General features: G+C 36.0%; 1 long non-coding RNA gene across 2 annotated transcripts in view; it reads right to left on the bottom strand.

Annotated features, from left to right (window-relative positions):
* LOC141577571 (uncharacterized) overlaps nt 1-26,957 on the bottom strand; it is a 539,399-nt gene that overhangs the window by 170,650 nt on the left and 341,792 nt on the right. For both annotated transcript variants that reach the window (XR_012506837.1, XR_012506838.1), the window contains exon 3: nt 22,796-22,921. This is a non-coding gene — a long non-coding RNA (uncharacterized LOC141577571). The remainder of the gene's footprint in view (nt 1-22,795; nt 22,922-26,957) is intronic.

The raw sequence follows: 26,957 nt of genomic DNA, 5'->3' as shown, positions 1-26,957 counted from the left end.
AATCACATGAGCCAACTCCTTAATATTTCCATAATATTTATTTTTATATTTATCTCACACACTTCTGTTTCTCTAGAGAACCCTGGCTGCCACACAGGATTCCTTCTATTTCACACATCTATCCTTCCCCTTAAGTCCCTAAGATGTAAAACTCCTTTCAGTGTATTATGTAAAGAAATGCTATTCATCCTTCCACTGAAGTCACTTTGTGCATCTGTCTGAAACCCAAGATCATACACTTCTTGGCACCAATGTAGAAACAGGATTGGATAATGATGTATTAAATACTCTTCTAAATGTGACCACTCATAAAAGCTGATCTTTCTGATACTAAACAATGAATATTTCAGAAAGCGATTGTATTTTGAAACGCATGTGGTTTGCACAACAACTTCTCTCTCACCATGAAAGAGAAAGCAGGAGCACTTCTTAAAGGGCTCTTCTGAGATAAAGTGGCCCTGCAGCCTTTGAGTAAATGTCTTTGAAGAATGAGTTACTGGACATCGTGTTGTATGCATGTGTCTATGCACCTGGTCGTTACTTTTTGACTCATTACAGTTGATCAGGAACCCAAACCTGGGTACCCATTCACTTGGCTAACCATTCTAACTCACAAGAGAAGGTTTTGAAGAGGAAAGGATGAACACAACCAGCTGGTATGTAAGTTCTAAACTCTCTGAACTTCCAATGCAACATTTTTCTCCCCTCCTCTACGACCCAAGGAAAGGGTGAACTGTTTTTAGCAAAATTTAAAAATTTGTCTGGTAACATTTTTTTTTTTTGACCAAAATAATGATTCTTGCTTGATATACCCATAAGAGGAAGACCCCTCATTTTTTCCATCCCCAGAGTCAGCTTTATTTTCCTGTCTAATAATTCAGAAAGAATACTACCTTACTACTTAAAAATAAAAATAGAAAGGTAAAATGCCTAAAGATGAGAGAATTCATAAATTTTTAAAGTAATTCACACTTACTGGGGAGCTCCAAACTTCAATTTCAGTAGAGACGTAGCAACAGTAAGAAATGGTACTTTACTGGCCCTACTCACAAAGTGATAAGAACATATTCATTCTCACATTATTTTTCATTAAAGGCTATACTAAGGTATTGAATATAGCTCCCTGTGCTATATAGAAAAAACTTGATTTTTAATCTATTTTTATATATAGTGTCTAACATTTGCAAATCTAAAACACCCAAATTTATCCCTTCCCACTCTCTTTGTAACTGACTGTACTTCAGTTAAAAAAAAAAAAAAGAGTATTTTCTCTGAAATCCTTCTTGATTCTTTTAGAAAGTCATAGAAAGGGGAGTCCTCCCACCTCAATCTCTCTGCTAGATTTCTATACAATAATCCTTACAAATCCCTGCAAAGTGCCCTTCTGTGCTATTTTTTCTATTCCCAGAATGGAAGACTCTCTCAAATTGGTGCTTTAACATTTCTCATTAGTGCAAAACAGGCTGCATGGTTCAAGATCTAAAATCATCTCCAGTGCCTTATACTGACCATATGAATATAGTCTGCTTCTTCCTGCACATGCAACCCACATATAATCCTATATCCTCATCTAATTCTTGGTTTCCATGTCCTCCCACTGGCATATCAGAGTACAAGGATATCCTCCCTCCATTTTTGAAATTATTTCTATTTAATTGGGCTCTGAAAATCAGGAGAAAAGTGAGAATATTTAAATCACATACCACGATGCACTCAAACTAATCCCCTCATATTTTCTGACACTTTGACTCTCTTTTACTTTAAGAAGAGCTCTTTCTCCTGAAGAAACTCAAAGCAGCAAAAAACAAAAAATGTCCAAAGATGAATCATCCTATACACTGAGTTAGTCCTGGCAAGCCCTTGCTGGGTCAGTATTTATAATGAGTACACAGCTCTGCAGAATCAAGTGCTCAACTGTTTTCTACTTCCCCACTGCCTAAATAAAATGAGTGGGCCAGGACTGGTCTACCTGAAGCCAATGGCCGAATTTTCGGAAATATATTATAAGAGACAGTATTCTTTCCAATATGAGAAGAATACATCTTGGAGGGAGAAGGAAAGGAAGAAGTTTACTTCACTATAAGAAACGCCTGTTAAATATTAGAGTATGTTTTAACACAGACACTGTGTGATATCACCCTTATCAATTCTGTTTCTGGATGGATACAGGGTTTTAGAAATTTGAGATGTTGAAACTACTCCAAGGGCAGAAATTGCAGGTAGCCCTACTTTGTGTGTCAATGAAATAGTTATAATTACATCTTGGTCCATTTCCAAGTCAGAAAACCAGAGTAAGTTACTTTTTATGAGCATCTTTTATGGGCTAGGCTTAGAGTATGCACATTATTAAATATTCTGAAGATATAAGAGTTCATACTATTTATTCTGTGCCAAATGCCAAGTCCTGAGTTAGGTAGTGTTATTATTTCCAGTTTTTGGGTGAGGAAACTGAAGTACAGAAAGTGAAGTGGTTTACTAGCTCATGTCCGGGCTGGTAGCAAAGGCCAAAGTTAAAATAATATTCTTGGTAGCAATGCTTTTGAAAATATTTTAAAGCAAAAACATCATGTGCTCAATAAATACTGAACTAAACTGAGTTAATTGCACTATGTTCACAATTTTAAAATGGGGTTTTGACCAAGTTACATATATTTTAGTTTGAAACAAAGAGAAAAATGAATTGGCAATGTAAAGTGCCTTATCCAGCAGTCTTTCAAAGTCAAATCTCTGAAGGTCACAATTAAAAAGCCTTTCTGAGAATTCAGTGATGAAAAACAAAACACACATACCCTATTATTAAGGCTACACATGCAATTATTTAAAAATACATTAAAGAACTATGAAGTTTTTTTATTTGATATTTTTAAGAAAATAACTTCCCACATGCCCAGTAATTTATCATAATTCATTTTTATGTGATATTTTATCAACTACTTAAAATATGAAAGCATATAATTTCCTTCATCCAAAATCTAACATTTAAGTAATCCATGACATCTGGTTCTAATGCTGAGGCTGACGACATGATACATGCCCAGGTGGGTACAAATAGAATCTTTTTTCATATACTAATTTTTCAATTTGTATTTACTTTTTATTTTCTTCTTTTTTTCTATTGAGGGGTATTTTCAATTTTTAATTAATTCACATGAACTCTTTATGGATGAAGGTAATTAAAACTTGGTATTTTGTGCTGCAAATATTTTTCTCAACCTCTTTTCTTGGTTTTCTGCCTTTGTGTTAGCCACAGAAATGACTGGGTGTATGTAGTCAAATCTATCAGCTTTTTCATTTATGAACTCTGACTTGAATTTATATATCTAGGCCTGTCTTCCCAAGTTTGTGTATCTAAAGGACCTCCACACTACCACTGAGGCGTAAGCCAACGTGGTCTCAGTGTGCACAAACACCAAATGTGAACATGTGGAACAGTTACTGTCCTCAAGGTGAATCTGATGAGAACTGGGGAGCTGATTGATAAATCCCCTTTCCTTTCCTCCTCCTGGACTTCCTGTCTCTGGTGCTTTACTTTATATGACCTGCTGGAAATCCTGTGCAACTGAGCTATTTTTTGTGCTCCATCCAGTAAGCAGCCACCTCAGCTGTGCGCCTGATACTTGCTCTTGTTCCTTCCTGTCTTTCTCTTCCCCTCATATTTGCTTCTCAATCATCATACTCCCTAAAAACATGTTCACAGGCAAAAGTCTGCTGCAGGCTCTGATTTTTGAGTATCCCACACTAAGACATATGTGTAATAAAGAACTAGTTAATATGCCAAAAGAAAAAGAGGAACTATTGATTTCCTAAAAACCACTGCCTGGATTGTTTCCCTGTCTCAGTAAATGGAAACTCCGTTTTAAGGGCTTCAAGCTCACCAATTTTAAGTAATCCTTTTCCTCTCTCCTCTTCTCATATTCTACATCTAATCCATTAGCAAATCCTGCTGTCTGTACCTTCAAAACACATCTAGAAAATGATCCCCTCTGTGCTACACCACAGGTGCTCCTGCCCGAGCTGCCGTTACCATTCACCGGGATTTTTCAGTATCCTTCCTTCAACGTGGTACCCAGGTGTCTAGACTTGACACCTATGATCTATGTTTCATGTAGCAGAAGAAAGATTCTTTTTCAAATGTGCATCATGTCATGTCACTACTCTTCACATAACCCTTCAAAGATTTTACAGTTGCTTAGAGCGAAGGGAAGAATTTACAATGGCCCATAATGCCCTCCTTGTTTTAAGCCCTTGTTTTTTCTCTACCTTAATTTTCCCGCTACACATCTAATCTCTCCTCGTGACAGACCTCCTTGCTGGATATCACACATGCCGCACATCCTCCTCCATTATGACTCTTTCCATTTGCTATATTTTATTAGCTTTTCCAAAGGATTTAAATAGATAATCTAGTAAATCTGGAACACAGTTCCTGATAAGATCATAATAATTATCACTTGTTATGACATTTTAAAATAGAAGCTGCAATTATTCTCAGTGCCTCAGTCTTGTCAGTAAATATGTGCAATGACTGTAACACCAATGTTAAATGTGAGAATATTTCTGAGTTTACGCGAGGAATATGAGTGGTTAGCATGAGACAGTGGTCCATAACCTGGAGAGCACTATACAAATGCTGGCAGTTATTAAATATTTAATGTATTCACTGTACTAACCATCACTTTTTTAAAAATCCTTTTCATCATGTGTTTGGATGACTGAGTGTGTCATGGTTATAGATTTTACGATATATTATTCTAACATGTCACCGCACTCTTCCCTTCTCCTCCCCCTCCATTCCTTTTCCATTATCTAGTTGATGTACATAATCAATTATTAATTGATCAATAAATGATGTACGTACATCAATACACGTATCTGGTCCTATCTGATTCCTCCTTCCTTCTAGCAGTTATTCTATTGATTTTTTGAATCCCTATCACCATTCTTTTCCAGGTTCACTTTTCTCTTTCCTAGATTTTCTTCCATTTTCTATTTTTTCTAACATGATTTTGAGAGTTTCTCAGCCAGTGTTTGATGTCAGGGCTTGGAGTTGTCTGTTGCCATGGATACTGCTTCAGCTACTTGCCCACAGGAGGGAGCCCTCTACCTGTGAAAAGGTAGGCTGGCAGCAGCAATTTTGTTGTTCTACAAGAGGATGGTGGAGGAGTCAATTACCAATAGAGGCATAAGATGGCTTATTTTCTCATTGTGTGCAACTCTTACTGGTGCAAGTATGGCGTTTGGTTTATTCTCTGGACAGAAATAAGAGGCACACTAGACAGTTACACAAATAGTAAGAAAGGCATCTAATGTCTCACTGAACAAATATATCTTCTCATTTTCTCTTACCAGCCTGATCTCTTTGCACTGAAATTTCCATATGAAATACCAAGCAAGAGTCCCATGCAGCTAGACATCAGCCAGGACTGTCCTCACAGGAGAGGAACAAATCCAAATGACTGCTTCTGAAAGGAAGTGAGGTTTCAATGGGGCAAAGTGATGGAGTTCCTCAGATAACTGGGGCATCCTGTGAGACTTGCTGAGAAGTATACGAGTCCTCAAAACTAAGGACGTTTCAAAACCATCTCTCCACATTCACAATGTTCTTTTGGGACGATTATGCCAAGCTAAAAATAATTTCATTCAAGGCTCAAGAGTGTTTTGTAACCAAGGAGGCCTGAAAATATCCCTTTATAGCTCCAGCACTATGAGTCCCACAGAGCCACCATCCTTGCTCTGAGACCTGGAGGTTCCAGCAGAAAGAAGAGATGCACTGGCCTCCTTGGGCAGGAATTTGTGCTCACTCATCCATCCCTAGTGACTATGACTGGGCTGATTGTGGGCCTGGGACCTAGAATTTTTTTCCCTGGCTACCCACCTTCAACTACCAATAATTATAATTTATGCTAAAGATGATGTTTTAGGTCAAATAGGAAGAACAGAGCACTGAGCAGTCAAAGCTGGTGGGCCAAGGAGCATGGGTCTTCTAAGAAACATGAAGCCTAATGTTCTATATTTCTTAAGGGAAAAAAAATTATCTGTCCAAATTAATTGGGGATAAACTGGCATGAAAATAGGATAGCAACTGAAATTACAACTTACATTAAGTTTTTTAGCTAATTTATCATTTATCAAATGCTTTTATCATAAAGAATATTCATTAAAATCAAAAGATTATTCTCACATAAATAAAATCTAAGCTTCATTATTGGAAAAGAAACCATAGGTTTTCAGAGGACAGAGATTTCAGATGACACATGTCTTTAGCAGTCCTATACTGAGTGCCAAATTTAACTATAGAACATTACACCAAGTGTAAGAAAAAGGGACCCTAATGTTTAATTTTAAATATAAATATAAATATAAATATAAATATAAATATAAATGAAGCAAACAAAGTAACTTTATTTTCATTCATTCTTTTCCCCTTCAGTAGGGTACTCAGCCTTCACATGTCATGTCTAGGGTCCAACTTCAAAATACTTCAGTTTTGTCAATGCTGATGCTGGAAATCTTTTGAGTATCTCAAAGTAATTTAAGAGCCAGAAACTAATGATAGAGGCTGAATTCCTCAAAGAAGATTTTAAAGAGAAGAGACTCACAAAAAGAAAAAAAAAAAAAAAAAGATAAATAGAAAGGAAGGAAGGAAGGAAGGTCATTTATTTTCTATTATACTAGCAGGGCTAAGGGAAGAATTTCTTCATAAAAGCAGAATCATTGCAGCTTTTACCACTACTTCCCAGATTTAAAGCCTTTATTGCTTCTAAAACTCAATAAAGGAGTCACAGGTTGATGATTTTTACATCTCTTTTGGTGCTGTCAGTCAGAGAAAAGCAGAAATTTTTTAAATAACCATAATTACAGCATGAAGTTAAATAACAACATTAATTTTGTACAAAGTAATCCAACAAAAGAATTATGTAGCTAAGGTCTGCATGGAGTTATCAACAAAAGGTCCCATTTATAGCTAAGTTGTTTTGTGGGGGAAGGATGAGGTATGAGGGCTTCATTAAAACCTCCTAACAATAAAAACAAAAGAAAATCAAACCGCAGATAGATGGCTCCTAAAACACTTCATTCCAAATGCTATGCATAAGCCATCAAAGTAGGAAAACAAAAATACCCTCAAATCACATTATCTGAAGGGAAACAGCCACTGTGTAACTCACCTACATTTCTGCCTAAAAGAGCAAATATCACACCAGTGCAGTGACAACACACACAAACATTTGGAGATTAAATGAGGAAAACTGTGTCCAATTTTTGCTCAAGTGTTACAGTTTTATGTGAGCCAATGACCGACCAGTCCACTGCGAAGAGGTGACTGAACTGCCTGCACCAGCACAGAATATCTGTGAACCCAGCCTTGTTTTGGGGTGAAAAAAAAGTGTATGTGTAACATATAAATATATACATGCATACATATATCTGCCTTTTGTTTAATCTGTAACTCTTCAATCTTATTTTTATTAGAATCTACTTACATGACTTAGATTTGCTAGGTAATTCTGTGACTTTAAACTTCTTAAAACTGCTTTAGATCTATTTGTTTAACATTAGAGTAAAAGGTAAATGTTATAAAATTTTTGCTTGATAGTTTATCCAAAATGTCAAAACTATTTTTAAGCCTGAAACAAATTAAACAGTCATTTCCAAAGTCTGGGCTCCAGACGCAGAGTTATGGACTCGGTCTTTCTGTCCTTTCCCACAGGAATCATCAGTTACACATGTGGCTTCTGAAAAGCAAGGTGGGAATCTAAATTACAGCAGGTTTTCTCATTGACCTCTTACTCTGCTCGCCAGCTTTGGAAAGATAATTACTCATTTACATAAAAATCCTTTTGCTAGGTTATTTGAAAACTGAGATGTTTACTTCTCTTAGCAGGGGAAATGATTCAGACTTGTTAGCATAATACATAAAAATGCTAAATGAAAAAAGTCCTGGCGGTCTCTCTGCACTCTTCCCAACCCATCTGGGATAATCCAAAAGGCCTGTTTAATTGAAAGGGGCATGATATGAAATATAATGACATTTCACTGTAGGACGGTCCAAAGTTTCCATTTATTAAAAAAAAAGGATCTGGGATCTTTATCAGAGGCATGACTGACACCCACCTGCTTATGGGAGGTTTATGGTGGAAATAATTTTCCGTAAGTACATGGTTGCTGCCCCTCCACATGCTTACCCTCTTTCCACTTTAGTAGTATTTCAAGGGCATGTGCATGGCACAGGGTTGGGGGTGGGGGTCCATGCTCTGAACCTTGGTATTTGTTCTTACTCATCAACCCTTCACTTGCATACTCCTCCTTTCTCACCACCTTTGCTTTGGGATATGGGAAGTCTCTGAAGTTCTCTTTGTCCCTGATCGTTCTCACACAAGTCTTGGAGTCAAGTCCTCTTTGCTGCTTGTGCCACCCCATCCCACGCTGGGGGCTGACTGCTGACACTAAAATCTGTAAGTTATCCCAACTCCATCTCCTGGCCACGCTGTGAAGTTGTGCGCTATGAACGCTAACTGCCATTTTCAAGTACAACTCAGATTCAGCAGGTTTCTAATTGTGGCCCGTTTAATCTTTGTCTGCTGGAAGATACGTCATTTATTCTGAGAGCTCTTTTAGACCTAATGAACCCTCCTTCATCAATCTACTGAACCCCGTGTGTATTTCAAGCACAGCTGCTCTTCTCACGTTAGTCTATGGATTTGTTTGCATTTGTGTTTCTCGCTGCTCTAGACTGTAAGCTCTTTGAGAACTTATGTGTATTTGCTTTTATATGCCCACTAGCTAGACCTGTACTAGGCATATAATAGACTCTTAATAAATATGTATTGAATAAACAAATCCTCACAACAAGCCAGTAGTGTAAATATCTTCAGCACAATTTAAATTAAGAAACTCACATATGGAAGATGTTAAGTAACTTTTTCCAGTTCTCCATATAGATAAAAATGGACATTTAAACTTCAGGTAAGTCTGACCCTAATACTTGCACTTTTTTGCATCCTGTTATACACCTTGTGTGACCTCAGACTGTGTTTTCACTATGTACAGAATTGAGTTTTTAACGTCAGTGTTTTCATTATTGCTCATTTTAATTTTTATTCCACGTGAAAATTCAAAATAAAAAAACATGATCTTTTAATTAAATAAGAGAAATTTATCCAAATGAGAATAATTTGCTTTGAATTCTCTGAATGAGCAGGATTATTATTTGGATGAGACCAAATTAGACAAATGATAGCAAATACTGAGAATGATAAATTGCAAGTGAGGTGTGCAACACTGTACTTAAAATCAAGAGTTCGTGAACCTGATCACACTACTATTGAAAAGAGATCAAAAGGAATGTTGCAATTAGCAGTGGCCAGGAGTATTTTTCCCAGGAGAAATATTCCTAAGGCAGTTACTGTGACTCTGAATCTGTTGTGTTGTTTTGTGTTGATCGCTGCTCCTTCTCCCCACCCTTCGAAATATGGCTACAGGGAAATGTTGTTACAACTTATTCGGCTTAGCTGTGCTTCATTAAAGGCTAATCGGCCCATGGAATCTATTTTATATGTTTCTGTACCATTTGCTGAATTGGATCTTCTCAAAATAACATTTTAAATATCTGTATCAATAATAACGACAAGTAAACTTCTGAACTTAATAAAAATGTTCAGTGTTCATGTCCCCAAGCATTCATGAAAATCAGCGGAAACAACTTCCCAGGGAACACCATATCAAAAGGAATTTTGTCCGTGTTTTGTGGATCATGGGAAGGGGGGCAAGCTAGTTGGAAAGAAAATAAACAGGATGCTGATCCACGACATATATTTTTGGAAGTGCTCTCCAGTTGAAGCCTTCCTCTTTATATGTGCAGAAAGCCTCCTTCACTGAAGACATTCTCCCATAACTCTGCCTTATATGGACCCAGCATTGTAAAGAACATTGTTATCCTAGAAACAATACCCACAAATGCTTAGTGGTAAAGATGCTGAGAGCAGATGAATTTTTGACTCCAATTACAGAAAGCTGTATTGAAATAAGGATTTAGCACCATGATATAATCACTGAGCTCTAGTCAAACAAACCTCTCTCTTTCTCCTTCCCTCCCCTTTTCCTCACTTGGCCTTCTCTCTGCCTCCCCAGAGATATTAAGCAGCTACTCTATACAGGTAAAATTCACAAAATGAACACACAACCTTTATATGTGTTGTTAAAATCACTAAGCCAAGAAGGAAAAAAAAAATGCAGGCCCTTCAATGTGTATATGGAAATAAAATAGGTGGAGGAAGAAAGTGAAAAGCAACTGGGAGAGACAAGAAATGCAATTATATTAAAAAGAAAACAAAATTGGGGCAGATATAGGTTAAAAATGCTAGTTTCCTTTAATGTTGATTATACTGGAAATCCATCCCTTCTAAACACTGCTTTCCTAATATTCAGCAAATTTCTGATGCTGTACAATTTTCACACTGAAAATGCTTTTCAGATTCATTAAAACTATTTTATCTCCATGTTCTAATATTGTGATAGACTTTCACCTTAAAATAAATATATATCTGTTTAGCTATCTCCTAATTTTCAATTGTTGAGGAATACATTCTGCTTTTTACTTAAAAAGAAAAAAAAGACCTATGGACTCAAATAAGAGAATTTTGAATTTCCTTTCATTGTGCTCTAGAGTGATGTTTCCTTGCATGAAAAATTTAGAGTCCATCAATAGATTCTTTATTATTTTCCTGCTTTCTCAACTGTTTTGCAGGCATGGAGTCATCAGCTTTCCCTACTTGCAAAAAAATGATATTTGTAATTTATGATCTATTTATGGTCACCTTTCAGTTTTTTAAATAACATTAGAAAAAACACATTTAAATCTACATTTGAATCTAAATCAGATGTCATCGCAAAGGAAACTATATGTGGAATTGATTATACATATGAAGCTATTTTAGCAGAAACCAACCAGATCTGTACTGTGCTGTGGTACTGTGAATGCAGCTGTCCAACTCTGTGTTAGCATGCATGGTCTGTCTGAGTGCAAATACAAGTATAAGTGAAGAGCTTGAGATCAGCTCAAAAAATAAAGTGAAATTAAAGGAGTGATTTGCAGAAGAAGTATTTGAACATAATGTTTTAGGACCAATCTCATTTTTAATAAGGTGAAGAAAATTTAAAAAAAAAAAACTAGAGAAAGAAAATGTTTTTGCCATGTGATCTCAACACCCAATTCCCTCCATATAAACAAGCTGTGGCAAGGGTGATTGGCCCTAGTATTCTCAGCATGATGCACTTGAGATAAAAACTGTCCTGTAACTGGAGGCTGGTTGCAATACAGAGTCCCCCAACTCTCAGATATACTCATCTGGAATTTAGCCTCCTCTGGAGAGATGAGAAGTACGGGCAGACTGCCCCTCCTGGGGAGATACTGTAGCCCTTGACTATGAGGAGAGGGAGCTCTGTGTTCTTGGCTGCTCCTGTCTGGATTGGATTTTCTGTCACACTGTGTGCAAGGTGGGGAAAGTTGGGGGGAGAGAGAGAGAAATTTGCAATTCAAATGCTACTGTCTCTTGCAATTCATACTGAGGTGTAGTAGAATTTCCTGAGTAAATGCTTCTTCATTTGCTGTATGTCCTGGGGACAATTTCCAAATAATTTTTTACTTTTTAAAATACTTCTCACTCATTATACTTGATTTGCTGGAGAGTGGGCCACAGAGATCTTCATGCCCAATTCCAGAAGTGGAACTCTACAGCTCATGTAATTTAAGTGTTCAAAATAAAAGGTAGCCTGCAAATTATTTAATCACTGTATGTCACTGATAGTAGATCAGCTGCCCTAGGAATTTAACAATTGACAAAATTTTAAACCAGTGAAGAAGCAAAAACTATAATCTGGTTCTCAATTCTTTGAAGTTATACAAAACAGAAAATCATGCCCCTTAAAAACTGTAAGTTTGTAAGGAAGATTTTTGTATTGTTAACTGAAATAAACAGTCTTTATTTAGAGAATGACAGAGGGAGAGTCCAATATAGACTAAATATTTAGTCTAAAGATTAACAGGGACATAATCTGATTATTGAGTATACTAATCCCCTACGTGATATTCGCTCTCGCTCACATTACTATTTTATAATTGCTGTTAATGTTTTTTTTAGTAAGAGAATAATTCTAATTTTGTTTTTTCCAAAGAGAGTTGTTTCTGAAATACAGCAATTTATGAAATGGATTGTTACAAAGAAACACTATGCAACTTGTTTTCAATCATCTCCAAAAAGTCTTCAAATAGAACGAACAAAAATTTCTGAAAGACAATAAATCTTTCATCAAGAGAAAGATAACACTAACAGCAGTAAAAGTCATTACAGTTGTAAACTCCTGGCTGTGTAAATGGACTAGGCACATGGTAGATAAATAGAGACGTTGATGTAACTCTATGTACAGATTAGTGATTCTCAACTTAGGGTGACTTTATCTCCTGGGAGATGTTTTTCAGTTAGGTAGAGTTCAGGAAGGCTACTATATATTCTGCAAATCACAGAGCATCCCCTCACAACACAAAACAATTGTGACATGGTTGAGAAATCTTGCTATTGATAATTATAAGTACAAAGCAGAGGTCCCATTATAACACTGCTATACATTTATTCAACTCACATTTATTTCATATGTAGATGGATCAAGCACTGTCCTAGGCTTTTGGAAATTCAGTGGTGAATAAGAATCTGTCATGAAAATTCTCATTAAATTCACAATTTCGTAGAGAAAACCCTGTAGAAAAGCACCTGTGGGGAATCTGAGTAAGAATCGGAGAGAGCAGAACAAAGACTTTAAAGCTCTTCAGTGACTTCTACTGGAACTTCGATTCAGTTTTATGATCACCTCAGGTCAAGAACTATGGGCTTAAATTTCAATCTTCCATGTCACAAGATATTAAAGAAGAGAAAGCAGTCTCGTTTTGAGCCAAAGTTTTGTTCACTGAACAATGCAAAATTTTTAATCTAGATAGACGATCAGAAGATCAAGCACAGAGAACTTAGTTTCTACATTTAACAAGTAATTTTATTTTCACAATGAATAGAGAAGCATCTTAAGGAGATTTAATGGAGGAAGGGGAATCACATACAGATTTTGGTTCAACAATGTGTTAGAAGTGAAGTATGATTCTGACAGAGCAAAGGGTTTTCAATTTCTCTTAGACCTCTGACCTCATCCTTAGGGATGTATTTAGAAACAGGGATGAAATAAGAGTTAGTAAGAACAATACAAGCTATTTCTCTGTAATGCCTGGGGACTACTTGGTGGCAGTGGCAGTAGTCTCAGAAATGGGTCTAAGACATTCAGTAGCAGTACAGGTAAGAGCAGCGATTGTACTCAGGTGTAAGTTGTGACAACAGCATGGTTTTAAATTTTTGCCTCTACAACTGATAAAGATACACCTCTGGCAGGTTAGAGAAGGAGATAAGAAAGCCATCGGATGATCTGCAGTAGATGAGGAATTCTGTAATGACTCCAGGATTCAGAGGAGAAATGGAATTTCTACGGAAGAGCTAAGGTAAACAACCAAAATACTCTTTTCCAACTATTATTGTAGTCTTGTTTTACTTCCTGACTCAAGCAGTGTGAGAAACATTTAAAAAAGTTTTTTTCCTCCTCCAGTGTATCCCCTTTCAAAAGAACAAACACCCATTTAAAAAAAAAACAAAAAACTGAGCTTATGACATGAGTGCGTTTTGGCACAATTAAATCAGTAATAAAAATTTTCTCCTACAAAGAAAAGGGAAGTCCATTGACTCCTATATTATATCCATTATAACACCAAGAGTGAAAATAGGATAAAAGTAAAAGAATAGCATTTGCCTGCCTGGAGATCATACTCTGTAGATGAGCAAAGATATTACTGTTCCTTTCTTAGAGTTTTTTGCTTTTCAGTCTTGCCAACGTAGGATTGATATTTTCATTAAAAATTACAAGCTTCCTCCCAAATGCACATCAAAAGCAACATTCAGTATCGTTATCATGGATTCTATCGCTATGGGCAGCCATTCTGTATTCCCTAAACATGCAAGGAACCTGAATCTAGGGTCAGTAGATAAAAGAAAGTATGACAGACCATGTTGTTTTAGATTTTATATTTTCCCTAACAATCTAATAAAATAGAAGATGAATAGGAGAAATTACTAAATGGGTAGCAGAAAAAGAAAATGGTAGCGGTAAATCTCTATCACTTTATCAACTGATTTAAACGAAGGGCTTTTAAGAGACTATCTAAAATTTAGATGTGAAATTACAATAATGTGCAAAATGGGGAGGAGAGAGGGAACATACTTGTTGATTTTTATAAAAAATGAAATTTCAACTGGGGAAGTCCAAATTCATTATATCCTTGGAGAATTGTGTTTTCTTAATATAAATGTGAGGGAAGGAAGCAAAGAAACACTCTTCAAATCTTATGTTTTGCTGATGTGATGGAGGAATAAAACTGAACACATTTTTGTTCTGATCCCAACTAGCTATTATTCCAATAATTGTTTAATGTGACATTAAAAATACATCATTAAAGTAAAGAAAACACTTCCGCACTGTGAGTAGAAAGCACTTACACTGAACACTTAATACTGAAAAAATTACCACTAAGAATAAAATTTACTTCTGGCTGCCTAACTGGAAATATAAAAAGAGAAAGAAAGTCTACTAAAATTTCATTCATGAATGAAAAGTTGCTTATTAGTTTATGAAGATAGTTCTTCAAATTTTTATTCACACTCAATTCTTAGCTAATTTATCTGGGAGAAGTTTTTATAAGGACTATTGGATAATATGAAGGATAATCTTTCATAACCATTTTAAAAAAGACGAAGACTTATTTATTTTCTAATTTTTTGTATGAATCACAAAGATAAAGTTAGTCATGTCAACTCATGGTTTATGGAAGCTATTTCTAAGTTGTACAAAAATGTATCTGAGGCAAGAACTTTCTGGTTTTCCATTCCCAAGGTAAATGGAGAATGAATTCAGGATAAATAATGGATCTGACATAAAATTCAGTTACGTAGGACTGCGAATGATTAACATGTCTTTCAGCACTAATATTCCTTACATCAATTGCCTTAGTCAAATTTTTTAGGGTTAAGTTATGACAAAATTTTGAAACTGACATGTTTGCTAATGACCTGAAGTAGAGATTCCTTATTAATTGGTTGGAAACAAAGTCACATGGTGCAGGTGATACCACCAATTTTTTTTTTTTTTTTGAAGAATCTAAATGTTTGGCTCCTAATTTGCAGGGAGTGCCAAGCCTTTTCTAACAGCTGTAATTCTGTTTCAGTACGCATGCAAGTTGAGCTCACGAAATTGTGAATTACATAGCAGAGATGAGATGAACTTATTTGCAAAGATTTTGAGACATAGCCTCTGGACTGATTCTTAAAACTGCCACTGAATGATTAGTTTTTATTGTATTGAACAACTAGAGTGAGTATCTTAGCTTGGAATCCCTTAAAATGGACCCAGAAACAAGTACTCAGGTACAGTTTTAAGAAAACATGACATGAGAAAGAAGGAAGGAGTAAAAGCTCATACAAGGGTGCATTATCAAGTTCATTGCTGTAGGCTTTAACTCTAAATTCCCTCTGGACATTTGAAGAGTCAGAACACCTCTCAGAATGTTCCATTTAAAATTAGAGATGCTGAAATTCTTATGCAAAGCCCCTGTTACCCATTGTTTGAGGACTGCCTCCCAGGGGCATCTTCACCTCTGTATTTCTAGGCAACTCGTATGGCCAAATCCAGCCAGTTTTTGCAAGGGTAGCCTGCTGGAAGATGCAGGGTGCTTAAATTTGCACAACAGCAGTTCAAGATGAGCAGATTAAAAACAGAGATGGGTAGAGTAATGTGATGCAGGCAAGAGAGGCATGTTCACAGTGAGTTTTGGAGATAACATATATAAGCTAGCTTTTTTTTTTCCAATCATCCCAACTGGATGCTAATCAGTACCTGCTGAACAGGAAGGCTTGTGGGTATTTGTCTGCTTTGATACTATTCCTTTTAATAGTTGCAAATGTTTTTGAAGGTCCTGAAATGTGATACTAAGATGAAGTCACCAGTGTGAACAAAAAACATTGCCAGTCATATCAGTAAACAAAGAATGCTGTGGCCATCAAATCATCAGCTGCTACTTCCACGCCCTCCCCCCGCCCTCCCAGTGAGCAGAGGGAATTGAGGATGCAGAAAGGCGGGCCGTCCAGCCTCTGCTGCCACCCACAACGGTGCCCCCCCAGAGGGAACTCAGGATGGGAAAGAGCAGGAAGCTGGCTCTAGATGGCTAAGGTGCACATGAAAGGGATGCTTTCAGTGAGCCCAGAGCTTTGCACCTTCCTGTACGTAGAAAAGCACTAAATTCCTTAACTTGAGATACCTGGTTTATGTTAATTAACAGTTATCTTTCGATGTTCCAACTACCTGGTCTTTGTTGCAAAAACTCGTATATCTTGGTTTCTCCCTTGCCACTTTGGAGCAGTCCCTCAGAAAGCTCTGAGAAGCCGTCAGCCCAGGCATAAATCCTCAGAAATGTTGACTAAAGAAAACATAACTTACATATGTGTATATTATAGACATGTATATGTGTGCATATATACACAATGACATAACTATTCTCTTAGAAGTATTTATATGTCATCCTGTTACCTAAATATGGGTTTGCAATACAAAGTTACCAAATTAATCCCTGTCCTAGATTTAGCAATGGGTCACAACATCATGCAAACAGCTCCTCTGGGACTTTGTCACCTAAAGCATGCAAAATATATTAAATTGATTAGATGAAAAGAAAAGTTGCCATGGCCACTCACGTGGGTAGCAGGTCAGGAAAACTGGATTCGGAGAACAGAGACCAAGCAGTAGAAGGTAATCTATTACGTGGGTTCCACTGACAGCTAAGTGTCTGCGGGTGTGCTTCTCAGCCCTTGGACTCTTCTGCTGGAAATGGACTCCCTCAAACCTGTTTTGTTCTCTGTAGAGCAGGCACTACTGGTCTCTTTCCACATTGCAACTTTTCAATGTATCTTGGGTCTGGGCTGAGCAGTCACGTGAAATTCATGAACTCAACCTTTATGGAATCATCTAATGCTGCAATTGGAAGGAATTTTAGAGGTCAGCAAATCTAGTCCTTGTAAGATGTGATGCATCATTTACTATTTATTGACTGTTTGCCTGCAAGCAAATACCCTAAGGATGTTCTCTCTGGCCGTCTTTCTGGGATCCAAGAAACAGTTTCCAATCTGAGGGCCATAATAAGACTATGTGAAAAGAAAACTTGATGGCCATATTGCTGATGTTTAAATCCTGGCTCTGAATTGATGTCTCTGTGATTTTGGACTAGTTAATTGAGTCATGGAGATGCAGATAGAGATTAAAGGTTTTTTACAGTGTTTCTTGGCACTCTGTAATGCTCAATGAATTTAAATTACTATTTTCATCAAACTCTGCCCAACTTAATACTTCCTCTTTCTCACAGCTGTCTCTCCTAGCAAGCACTCAGTATTCTTTTATATCATCTCACCCAGGAAAAAAGAGGATATTAATAAATGCTTGTTCTCCTTTGCCTACTGTTTAGGAAAAATATAAAAGGTATCTTATCAGTTAAAGCTGGCTTGCTGGAAGTCGTATATGACCATAGAACAACTTTATCTGTGAACCCCAGAGATCAGTATGTTGTAACACAGCACACCTCAGAGGCACTCCACGTTATCATTATCGAAAACTTTAAATAATTTTATCATCACTTCCAATTTTTATATGTTCTACAACACTGCAAATTTGTGTAAATGGTGAAATTCTAACATAGAATCAATGAACCTGACATTATACAATTGCACACCACTTTAAATGGAGCTGTTTTAGTTAAAATAGGAAGCCAGCAGGAGCAGGTACCATCTATATTTCATTCATTGCTATGTAAAGCGTAGAGTATTTGTGCACGGTAGGTTCTAAATAAATATAGTTGATTGAGTGATCTATTTAGTTATTAAGAGATAAAACATAACATTTGTAATAATTAAACATTAATAGAATCAGTAAATGTACATTTTACTAAAGCAAGAGAACTGACACAAGCAGGATAAATTGCTACTGCCACCAGAATGCAGATACTATGAAAGCCGATGCATTCCTAAAAATAACCATATTAAAGTTTTAGTGGGAAAATCATGCTTAATACTCGCTACACATGGTGTTTGCTAAATAATGTGCATGTTTTAATTTCTAACTAGTTTATGTCTTCTTAGTGAGTACCCACATGCTGTGTATTTTCTAAGCTATACATTTTTAACAATGGCTATATGAACATCAACATATCTTCAGCTAACAGCAAATGGAATATTTTTTCAATATTCTCATCTTAATGACAGCTTCCAGTATACATACTTATTTGATCATGTGAATTTTGTCCTTTCTTTGGTGGATATGATGTATCACATTGATTGATTTGCATATGTTGAAACATCCTTGTGTCCCTGGGATGAATCCAACTTCATCATCGTGTATGATCTTTTACACGTGTTGTTGGATTTTGTTTACTAATATTTTGTTGAGAAGTTTTGCATCTATGTTCATCACGATATTGGCCTGTAATTTTCTTTTTTGGCAGTATCTTTGGATTTGGTGTCAAGTAATGGTGGATTCAGAGAATGAGTTTGGGAGAGTTCCCTCTTCTTCAGTCTTTTGGTAGAGTTTGAGAAAGATCGGTATGAGTTCTTTCTATTTGAAACTTAACCAAGAGACAGATTCTATTTGTCTATCATACAAAGTTGAGTAAATTATTTTAACTTTTTTGAACAGCTCAATTTTCTCCTCAATGTCTTAAACTCAAAACTGGCCTGGTTAGAAGTTTTTACAGTGAGTTACTTATAGAGACATAGCAACTTTTATTCTCTATAAATGATTAACTGACAGATTTCTTTATCCATGCTTCTTTTAAAATTTTACTCTTTTATTATACTTACATAGTTCAGTGTGCTAAAGTATCCTTGCATAATTCAAGAACTTACCATAATATGAGAGACCATAAATCAGGATTACACACCTTTATGCTGTTTATAAATATAAAATTCTTGGTTGTTTTCACATTAATATATTTAGACATTCACTATTCTATTTGATTGTGATAAACATTATACAGTGAAAGAGATATAGATACATATTTAATCTGTACAAATATATACATGCAAAACCCACAGATGCGATTTCTTTCTTAGAACCAAAGAAGACAACATTTACGAAAACCTTGAATTCTGTTTCTTTTAAATAAAATAGACCTGAATTGTTATTGCTTTCTCTGAGTCTACATTTTCCTAGATGCATTTTACTCCTCTGGTTCATTCTGACCTAATAACTACTTTACGAGCCCCCAGTAATTCTGCCACTTCACATGGTCTGTATCCACAGGGTCATAATTCTTCTATCACATTCTTACTCTGTCCTCTTCTATCTTAATTTCTCTTCATATTTCTTTGAGTTTTAATTGGAATACTCAATCTCATTACTTGGAGGTATAAGAAAAATATCATATTTGTATATTCTCTAATTTATACTGTGAGTTTTTCAAGAACAGCCTCTTTCATAGACTTCTTTGTACTCAGCCTTGTCATCATATCAAAGCCCAGGAACTGTAATGTAGGTGGTGCAGAAATTCTATGTGAGAGACGATGGCATCCTGTATACAATTCTACTGGGATTATTCTGACCTTTCAAAACTATGTTTCTATTCTTTGTTTTTGAAGGATGAAAATAATACATATTATAATCATTGTAATTTTTAACATAAAACCTATATAAAGGAGAAAGTAAAATTCATCAATAGTCCCCTTCAAGCTCCTCACTTCCCAAGACAGTTAAGTTTAATAGTTTGAAATAAAATTCTTCCAGATATTTTTTTCCCACCTAAAATAATTTTATACAGAAATTTGTTTTACACAGTGTGTGAGCCTGGGTTGGGGTGAAGGATCCTTGGGTGATCAGTTTAGCTGTCTGCTCTTTCCTGCAGTAAGAACTATGCTCTTGGCTACTGTGTCCTCCCTGCCTCCCTGAGCCCAAGCCGGGATGCCAGATACAAAGGGCTGGCACGGAGAAAGGCTTAGATGCTATCCTAAGCTGAACACAGGTGAGGAGTGTTGCATAATCAAAGCCTAAGTAAATATAGGTAATAAGACACTTGCATTGACTAAATCTTGCAAGAAAAAGTATTTACATTTCTCTTTGGTATTTTAGTTTCTCAGAAAGGAAATGCACAATGATTAGTTTTGCTAGAGCAGGCAGATAGCTAGATATGAGTAGAGAATGGGGGACACAGACCAAATGGCAGGAATTGGGCAGAAAGGAGGGGCACAGGCCAAATGCAGGAAACCACACATCATGTGAGCAGCAGGGGTCCTTGGGCAGAGAAAGAAAAGCAGGAACCTTGGGGCTGGTAAGGGATCATGCCTTTTGGGATGACAAGTGGCCTGGAGAAGAACAAAGGTGAGAAAAGGCAAGAATTTCTAGTGTCCTAATGTAACCTTTTGTTCATTATGCCCTCATTTCAATAAAATTAGCCTTGCAGATCAGAAGTACCCATCATGCACTGTTGCCATGACACTTTCAATCCAGACTAAATAAGGACAAAAATCCCTCCTCCCTATGGGAAGGTGGAGTTGGGATGATAATCAGGGAATACTACCCTCAAACCCGTTCCTCCCCTATGAATATTCCGCCCATTCATTTTTACACCCTATGTAACTAACTTGCTAAAGAAACTCGGGGCAGCCGCTCACCTGAGCCTGCCCGCTCTCCCCTGAGAGTGTACTATCCATCCTTTAATAAATCCTCACTTTACCTTTTTTAACCTCTAAGTCTTGTCTCTGAATTCTTTCTGGGATGGGATAAGAACCTGGAACACCAGTTGCATCTATTGGCAACATCTTAAAATAAGAGTTTCCTATCCTGAGAGAATATCAAATTGTCCTTATATGTAGACCATTAAGAGTATTTTATTTGTCACATACATATATTTTTTTCATGATTTTTCCCTATCAAGACCTCTTCAACAAAGTCTTGATTTTAATATAATAATAGTACATACACTGAATACCATGTAGATTTTTAAATATACTGCTCTAGTTTCAAAATCAATTACTGGTTTTATTAAAGTAATTTCAGTTAATTATACGGCAACTGTGCTGATCATTTAAAGTCTTTATAGCTCAAATATTAGCAATCATTAACTTCTTTACACAGACTAGCTGTCCAATTTTATATAATTTACATGCATATTTGACTCTCTAACATCTTTGCAATATTGAAGTTGATTTTTAATATAAAATGGAAAAAGTCATTAAATTTTTAAAAGCCTATAACATTTTCAAGAAATGCTTAAACCATTACTTAAAGAGAAGAAAGCTATTTACTCTATACCTCTAATTTCCATAGTAAATAATTTTAAATGTGAAATTTATTATCTGAATACAAGATGTTCCCTGAATATGTGCTGAAATACAACATGTATTTTGTACTTTGGTTTCCCTGATATTAAATATTTGTGTTTTAACTGTGCTGCTTTGTTGAATACTATTTATATCCTAGTGCATGGCAGATATTAGAAAGAAGTCTTTGAAATGACTTTAGGAATAACCTTTAGAACAATGCACAAAAGAGAAAAATATTTAAATAAATTTTGGAATGAAAAATCCTCATTTTTCTAGTATAATTTTACTTGAATATATTCACAATGACAATTGTGTCTGCTAAAAACATTTTGTAATTTATAAAGAGAAAGTAATATACTTTTACCAAAAAGCACATTAAATGTCTCCTTAAAAAAATTTCATTAAAAACTCATATATTAAAACTCTTTACTCAAGATACATTCCTATACTAATAATTAAAAAGATTTGATCATGCAACATCTAAAATCTAATATTTCCTGGTTATTCTCAAAACCTATTTGCGGAAGTTCTAGGGTCTAAGAATTCAGTATTAACATTTTCCTCTGCAGCCCTCGCATTTTCCAGCCTTTCTCTTTATCCCTACCTAGACATATCTAATAAGACAAAGTTAACTTCCTGCACCATCTACCCAAACAGATTGGTTTCATTCAGGAAGTCCCATTAACGTATAGAGCAGGAAACCCACATAGTATAACTCATGAAATACTGAGCTTCACTGAATTCCTACAAAGGTCTTCTTTGGAAACACGTATCAAGAATCGTAGTTACTCATATTATTTCAAGAAAATAAAACAAAAAGTAAAATATTTGTCAAACTGCTTGATGTGTACTACCTTGTCTTTACCATGAGGGTTAAAGCCACAATACAGATTAAGAATTAACTCAGTTTTAAAGAAAAACAAAACAAAACAAACAAAAAAATTTCTGAATCCAACAAGTGTAAAATGACTTAGTGAAAACCACATGATACTTTAAAGCAGAGAATGAAATCAAATCCTAGTTCTGCTTTATCCTAAAGCTTACATTCTTTTTGAGATGCTATAGTACTTTCCAAAAATAGGCTAAAAATCATTTAGCCTAAAGACGATTCATCACATACATTTTACAGATGACCACATTTATGATGTTTGTTGACTTCTTTTTAACCCTTAGTCTTTTTTCCCTTTGGTCCCACTCTGGACAAGCTGATGCAAGAGCCAGCACACACCTTCTCCTTTGGAGCAGGTGGGAAATTTAAATCTCACACACCTCCTGACTGGGTGTCAGAACATTCCCCTGGTTACACCTTTTACTAGCTATAAACCCATCCCCTCTGCTTTGCCCAAGCCACCTCTTACCTGTTTGCACAAACTGATTTCCCCAGGTGTCCCTGGTATGAGGACCTTCTGTCAGATTCTCTTGGTGGGTGATGTGTCATCAGCTTCAACATCTGAATGCAGATTGGGGTTGGGGGGAGGTCCATGCTGCAAAATAACAAAATATTTATAACTCTATAAAGGAGTTTACAGGTCAGTTCTCAACCAAAGTAACAATATTACTCACAGATTCTAAGGAAAATATCCAATACATAACTGGTTTGTTACAGATAGCTGAGATATATCAATATAAACCAAAGGTAAAAGTTTAGAAACTAATCATTTGATCCTTGACCCATTTTCCTATTTTATAACCTCACTGGACACTTCTGTGAATGAGATAATTGGTAGTAATCAAATACTATTCATTTTAAAATACTCTTTGTATCTAATATGTAACAAGCATCTAATAAATGCTATTTGAATAATAAATTAACAGACACTATTGATTATTCTGCTTACATTTATTCTTAATAAAATTGATATACATTGTAGAGGCCTATTTATGTAAGAATCATCAAATCAGACTGACCATGTTCATACTGTTTCAGATTTTCATGATATAAAAAATAACACTTTCTAAAAAGAGTAGAATAAATGCTGTATATATTCACAGTCTAAAAAATCTGCATCCATGTGGAATTACCATTTAAAATAAGGGCAAAATTTAACAAAGAATGTCAGAGTTTATGTCAATAGAACTTTGATAATGATTTTTATGCTCCAAAATTAACATGGACCCACCAGTTAAAATAATTAGATACCTTAATTAGTTATACTATTAATGAATTCTGATCCTCTACTAAGAAATTGATTGAGAGTAACAGCATTTTCTTTAAATTCTAACTCTAAAACAAACAAACAAATGCACAAACTGGAAGAATTAATCATTTTCTGTCAATGTTTTCTAATTTTCCATTGATGAAAATGAAATAAAGGAATGTGTTATAACACAGCTTATATACAGATCTCTTTGGAGTTTCATGCATTGGCACAGACTTTCTGTCTTCAGGGAACATTGCATTTTTTAAAACTATCTCTGAACAACCTAAATGTCCTTGACAGATGACTGGATAAAGAAGTTGTGGTATATTTATACAATGGAATACTACTCAGCCATAAAAAATGATAAAATAATGCCATTTGCAGCAACATGGATGGACCTGGAGATTGTCATTCTAAGACAAACAAGCCAGAAAGAGAAAGAAAAATACCATATGATATCACTTACACTTGGGATCTTTAAAGAAAAAAAAAAAAAGACAAACTTATTCACAAAACAGAAACAGACTCACAGACATAGAAAACAAACTTATGGTTACCAGTGGGGTAATGGGGTGGGAAGGGAAAAATTGGGAGTTCGAGATTTGCAGGTACTAATACACATAAAATAGATAAACAACAAGTTCCTACTGTATAGCACAGGGAAAGATATTCAATATATTATAGTAACTTATGTTGAAAAATATGAAGATGAAAATATATATGTTCATGTATGACTGAAGCATTATGCTGTACACTGGAAATTGACACAACACTGTAAACTGACTATACTACAATAAAAAAAATTAAAAAAATAAAACTCTCTCTGCTGCAAATATTAATCGGTATAATGCCCCTGTTAAATCACTCTGCAGTAAGATTAAACTTACACATGTTTTCAAGTTAATCCACTGTTACTGAGATAACCAAAACTCTTTAAAAATCATAATTTTCTGTTCTTTTCATATCTCCTGTTCAAGACACATATTGTCTGCCCAAAGAAATGGAGAGGATGGAAATCCCTTGTGATCTATTTAATATATAGCTCTTAGGAAGCTAATATAGAAATTAAAGTTCTCATGCAAAAAATATATTAGAAATATGTGGAGAAACAAAAAATAAAGTGTTACTTCTTAACATATTTATGTGATCCCAAAAACAGTATGAAAGAGACTTTCTAGTTTGAAGGTGTATTTGCTAATATGGAAGGAGTGAAACTCACAAAAGTCCATTAAGTCATACCCTTTTGTCTGAATGTTGCAACATGTAAACAACTCAAGATAAAATGAATTTGAAATTAATAGAGAGGGAAAACAGAATTATGGAAAAAAAGAGAGAATGGGTTTTTTATTTGTTTAAGGTGTGGCAATCATTGGCTTCTGACATTTGCATGGTGCTGGTCCTAGAATATTTAACATTATGCTACTTGATTCAAGATTCTTTGTTATCAGGTTCTCTTGCCAGCACTGAAGTTCTGGAAGTACAAACATAATATCTTTTTAACCAAGATTCATGGGCCCAGGAGTCAATACTTTTTAGCAAGAGACATGAACTTAAGTGTCAGTTCCTCAGATTTTTAGTGCAGAGTTTGTGTTAACAGGATCTGATGAGGCTCTTTCCAGTAAGATAAAAAAAGGAGTCTTAAATCAGTTACTTCCAATTTTTAGCTAAAGGTCACACAAGGAGTCCATACTTTATCCTTGAGAAAAACTTTTTGTACTTGTTAGTAATAAATCTGGCTTCAGTGACTTAAGACTTTATAATAATACATTAGATGATTGTGAAAGCTTTGAAGTGTCTTTGTTCTCTCAGTTTTCATTGCTGATGATGGATGATAAGGACAAAGATGTTTGTAGATGGTGAGCAGCATCGGATAAAGCATTGACACTGATAGTTATTTATGTTATTCTGAAAGCAAACATAAGGGTTCCAGATTAGAATCAGACTATTATTAATTACAGCAATGACCACATCAGTTTTCCATACCCCACTCTCAGAAAGATGCAATGAGAGGCCGATGGTTAGCCACCCATACAAAAAAGTGGTTTTCTTATACTACAGGAGAGGAATCTGAAATTCTGAGTTTACAAAGTGACTGATATACAGTTACACTCCTCTCCCACTTGAGAGACAGAGAAACTGTACCTCCTTAATGAAAACAAATCTCCGAGGCAAGAAGAAGAAGGTCCCTAGTTTACAACCATTTTGAATGTGAATGTAAAGGAACAGCCCAGGGATCCAGCCCCTGTGAAATGCAAACCCACACCTCTGTGCAAAGTGCACTGAAAATGTGAAAGAGCAAATGCTTCCAGAGGACAAAAGGACACAGTGTCTATTTTTAGCATGTCAATTTCCATTGTTCAGGAGGCCAGAACCCTGCAGGAACACTGAAAAATCCAAGGAGGACTACTTTCCCAGTGTCTTGCAAAGCTTTTTATAAAATGTAAAATCATACAGTGAATGCCTTTGTTAGCAGATAGAGAGATTCCCAAATTAGAGAGCCCACCAAAAGTGTGGGTCCTTGCCCACCAGTTGAGGAGGAATTCTCAGCAGAAGCAGAAAGACAAAGTGAAAGACACCTTTATTGCTCAAAAGAGAAAAGGGAAAGAAAGTGTTTGAGTGGGGGAAAAGAGAAGAGAAGTGCTCCAGTGGGGAACTGTTAGCCCAGGTAGCTAACAGGATGAGAGAGCTACATCTCCAGGGAGGGGCACCGGGGCTTTTCCTGGAGACTTCTCCCCTCATGTCCTCCTTCCAGGTGTGTTGGAGTCAATCACTTTTTCCAGTCCTTATGCAGGATATTCTGGCTGTTGTCATGGCAACTGTCAACTGTCCTGGTGCTGGTGGGTGTGTCATTTAGTATGCTAATGAATTATAATGAGGCTCAAGGTCTACTGGAAGTCAAATCCTCTGCCATATTGGGCCTAGTTGGTTCTCACCAGTTTCTGTTTTTTTCTTTTTTGCAGCTTTCTCCTGTGACTTAGATAGGAGTAATTTGTTTCTATTCAAGGGAGGGACAGGGGTATGATCCTGGAGGCAACAGCCTTGAATTTCTAACAGAGAAATTCAAGAGATTACTGAAGGGGAGGCTAAGGAAGAGATCTGGTCATCACACAGTTTACCTTTTTCCCTCTGGTAGCAAGTATAGTGTCTGTAAAACATCTCAGGAATGTGCATCTGATAATGAATCTGTGACTTTATTGTCCTAATCATCAACTGCTTGAGCCTGCTCTTTTATGACTCAGAGAGGCCTGGGAAATTTCATCTTTTCTAAAAACAAGAGGCAGAGGTTTGGGGGGGAGGGGGTGTGTGCCCTGCAGGGTCCTGCTAGGTCTCCCCATTGGTATTGGATATTTAAATTAGATAACCCAAATTGGACACACAG

Source organism: Camelus bactrianus, chromosome 4 (genome assembly GCF_048773025.1).
Source record: "Camelus bactrianus isolate YW-2024 breed Bactrian camel chromosome 4, ASM4877302v1, whole genome shotgun sequence".
In the NCBI taxonomy this organism is placed as follows: domain Eukaryota; kingdom Metazoa; phylum Chordata; class Mammalia; order Artiodactyla; family Camelidae; genus Camelus; species Camelus bactrianus.
The sequence above is the reverse complement of the archived record's forward strand: the minus strand, read 5'-3'. Positions and strand labels throughout refer to the sequence as shown.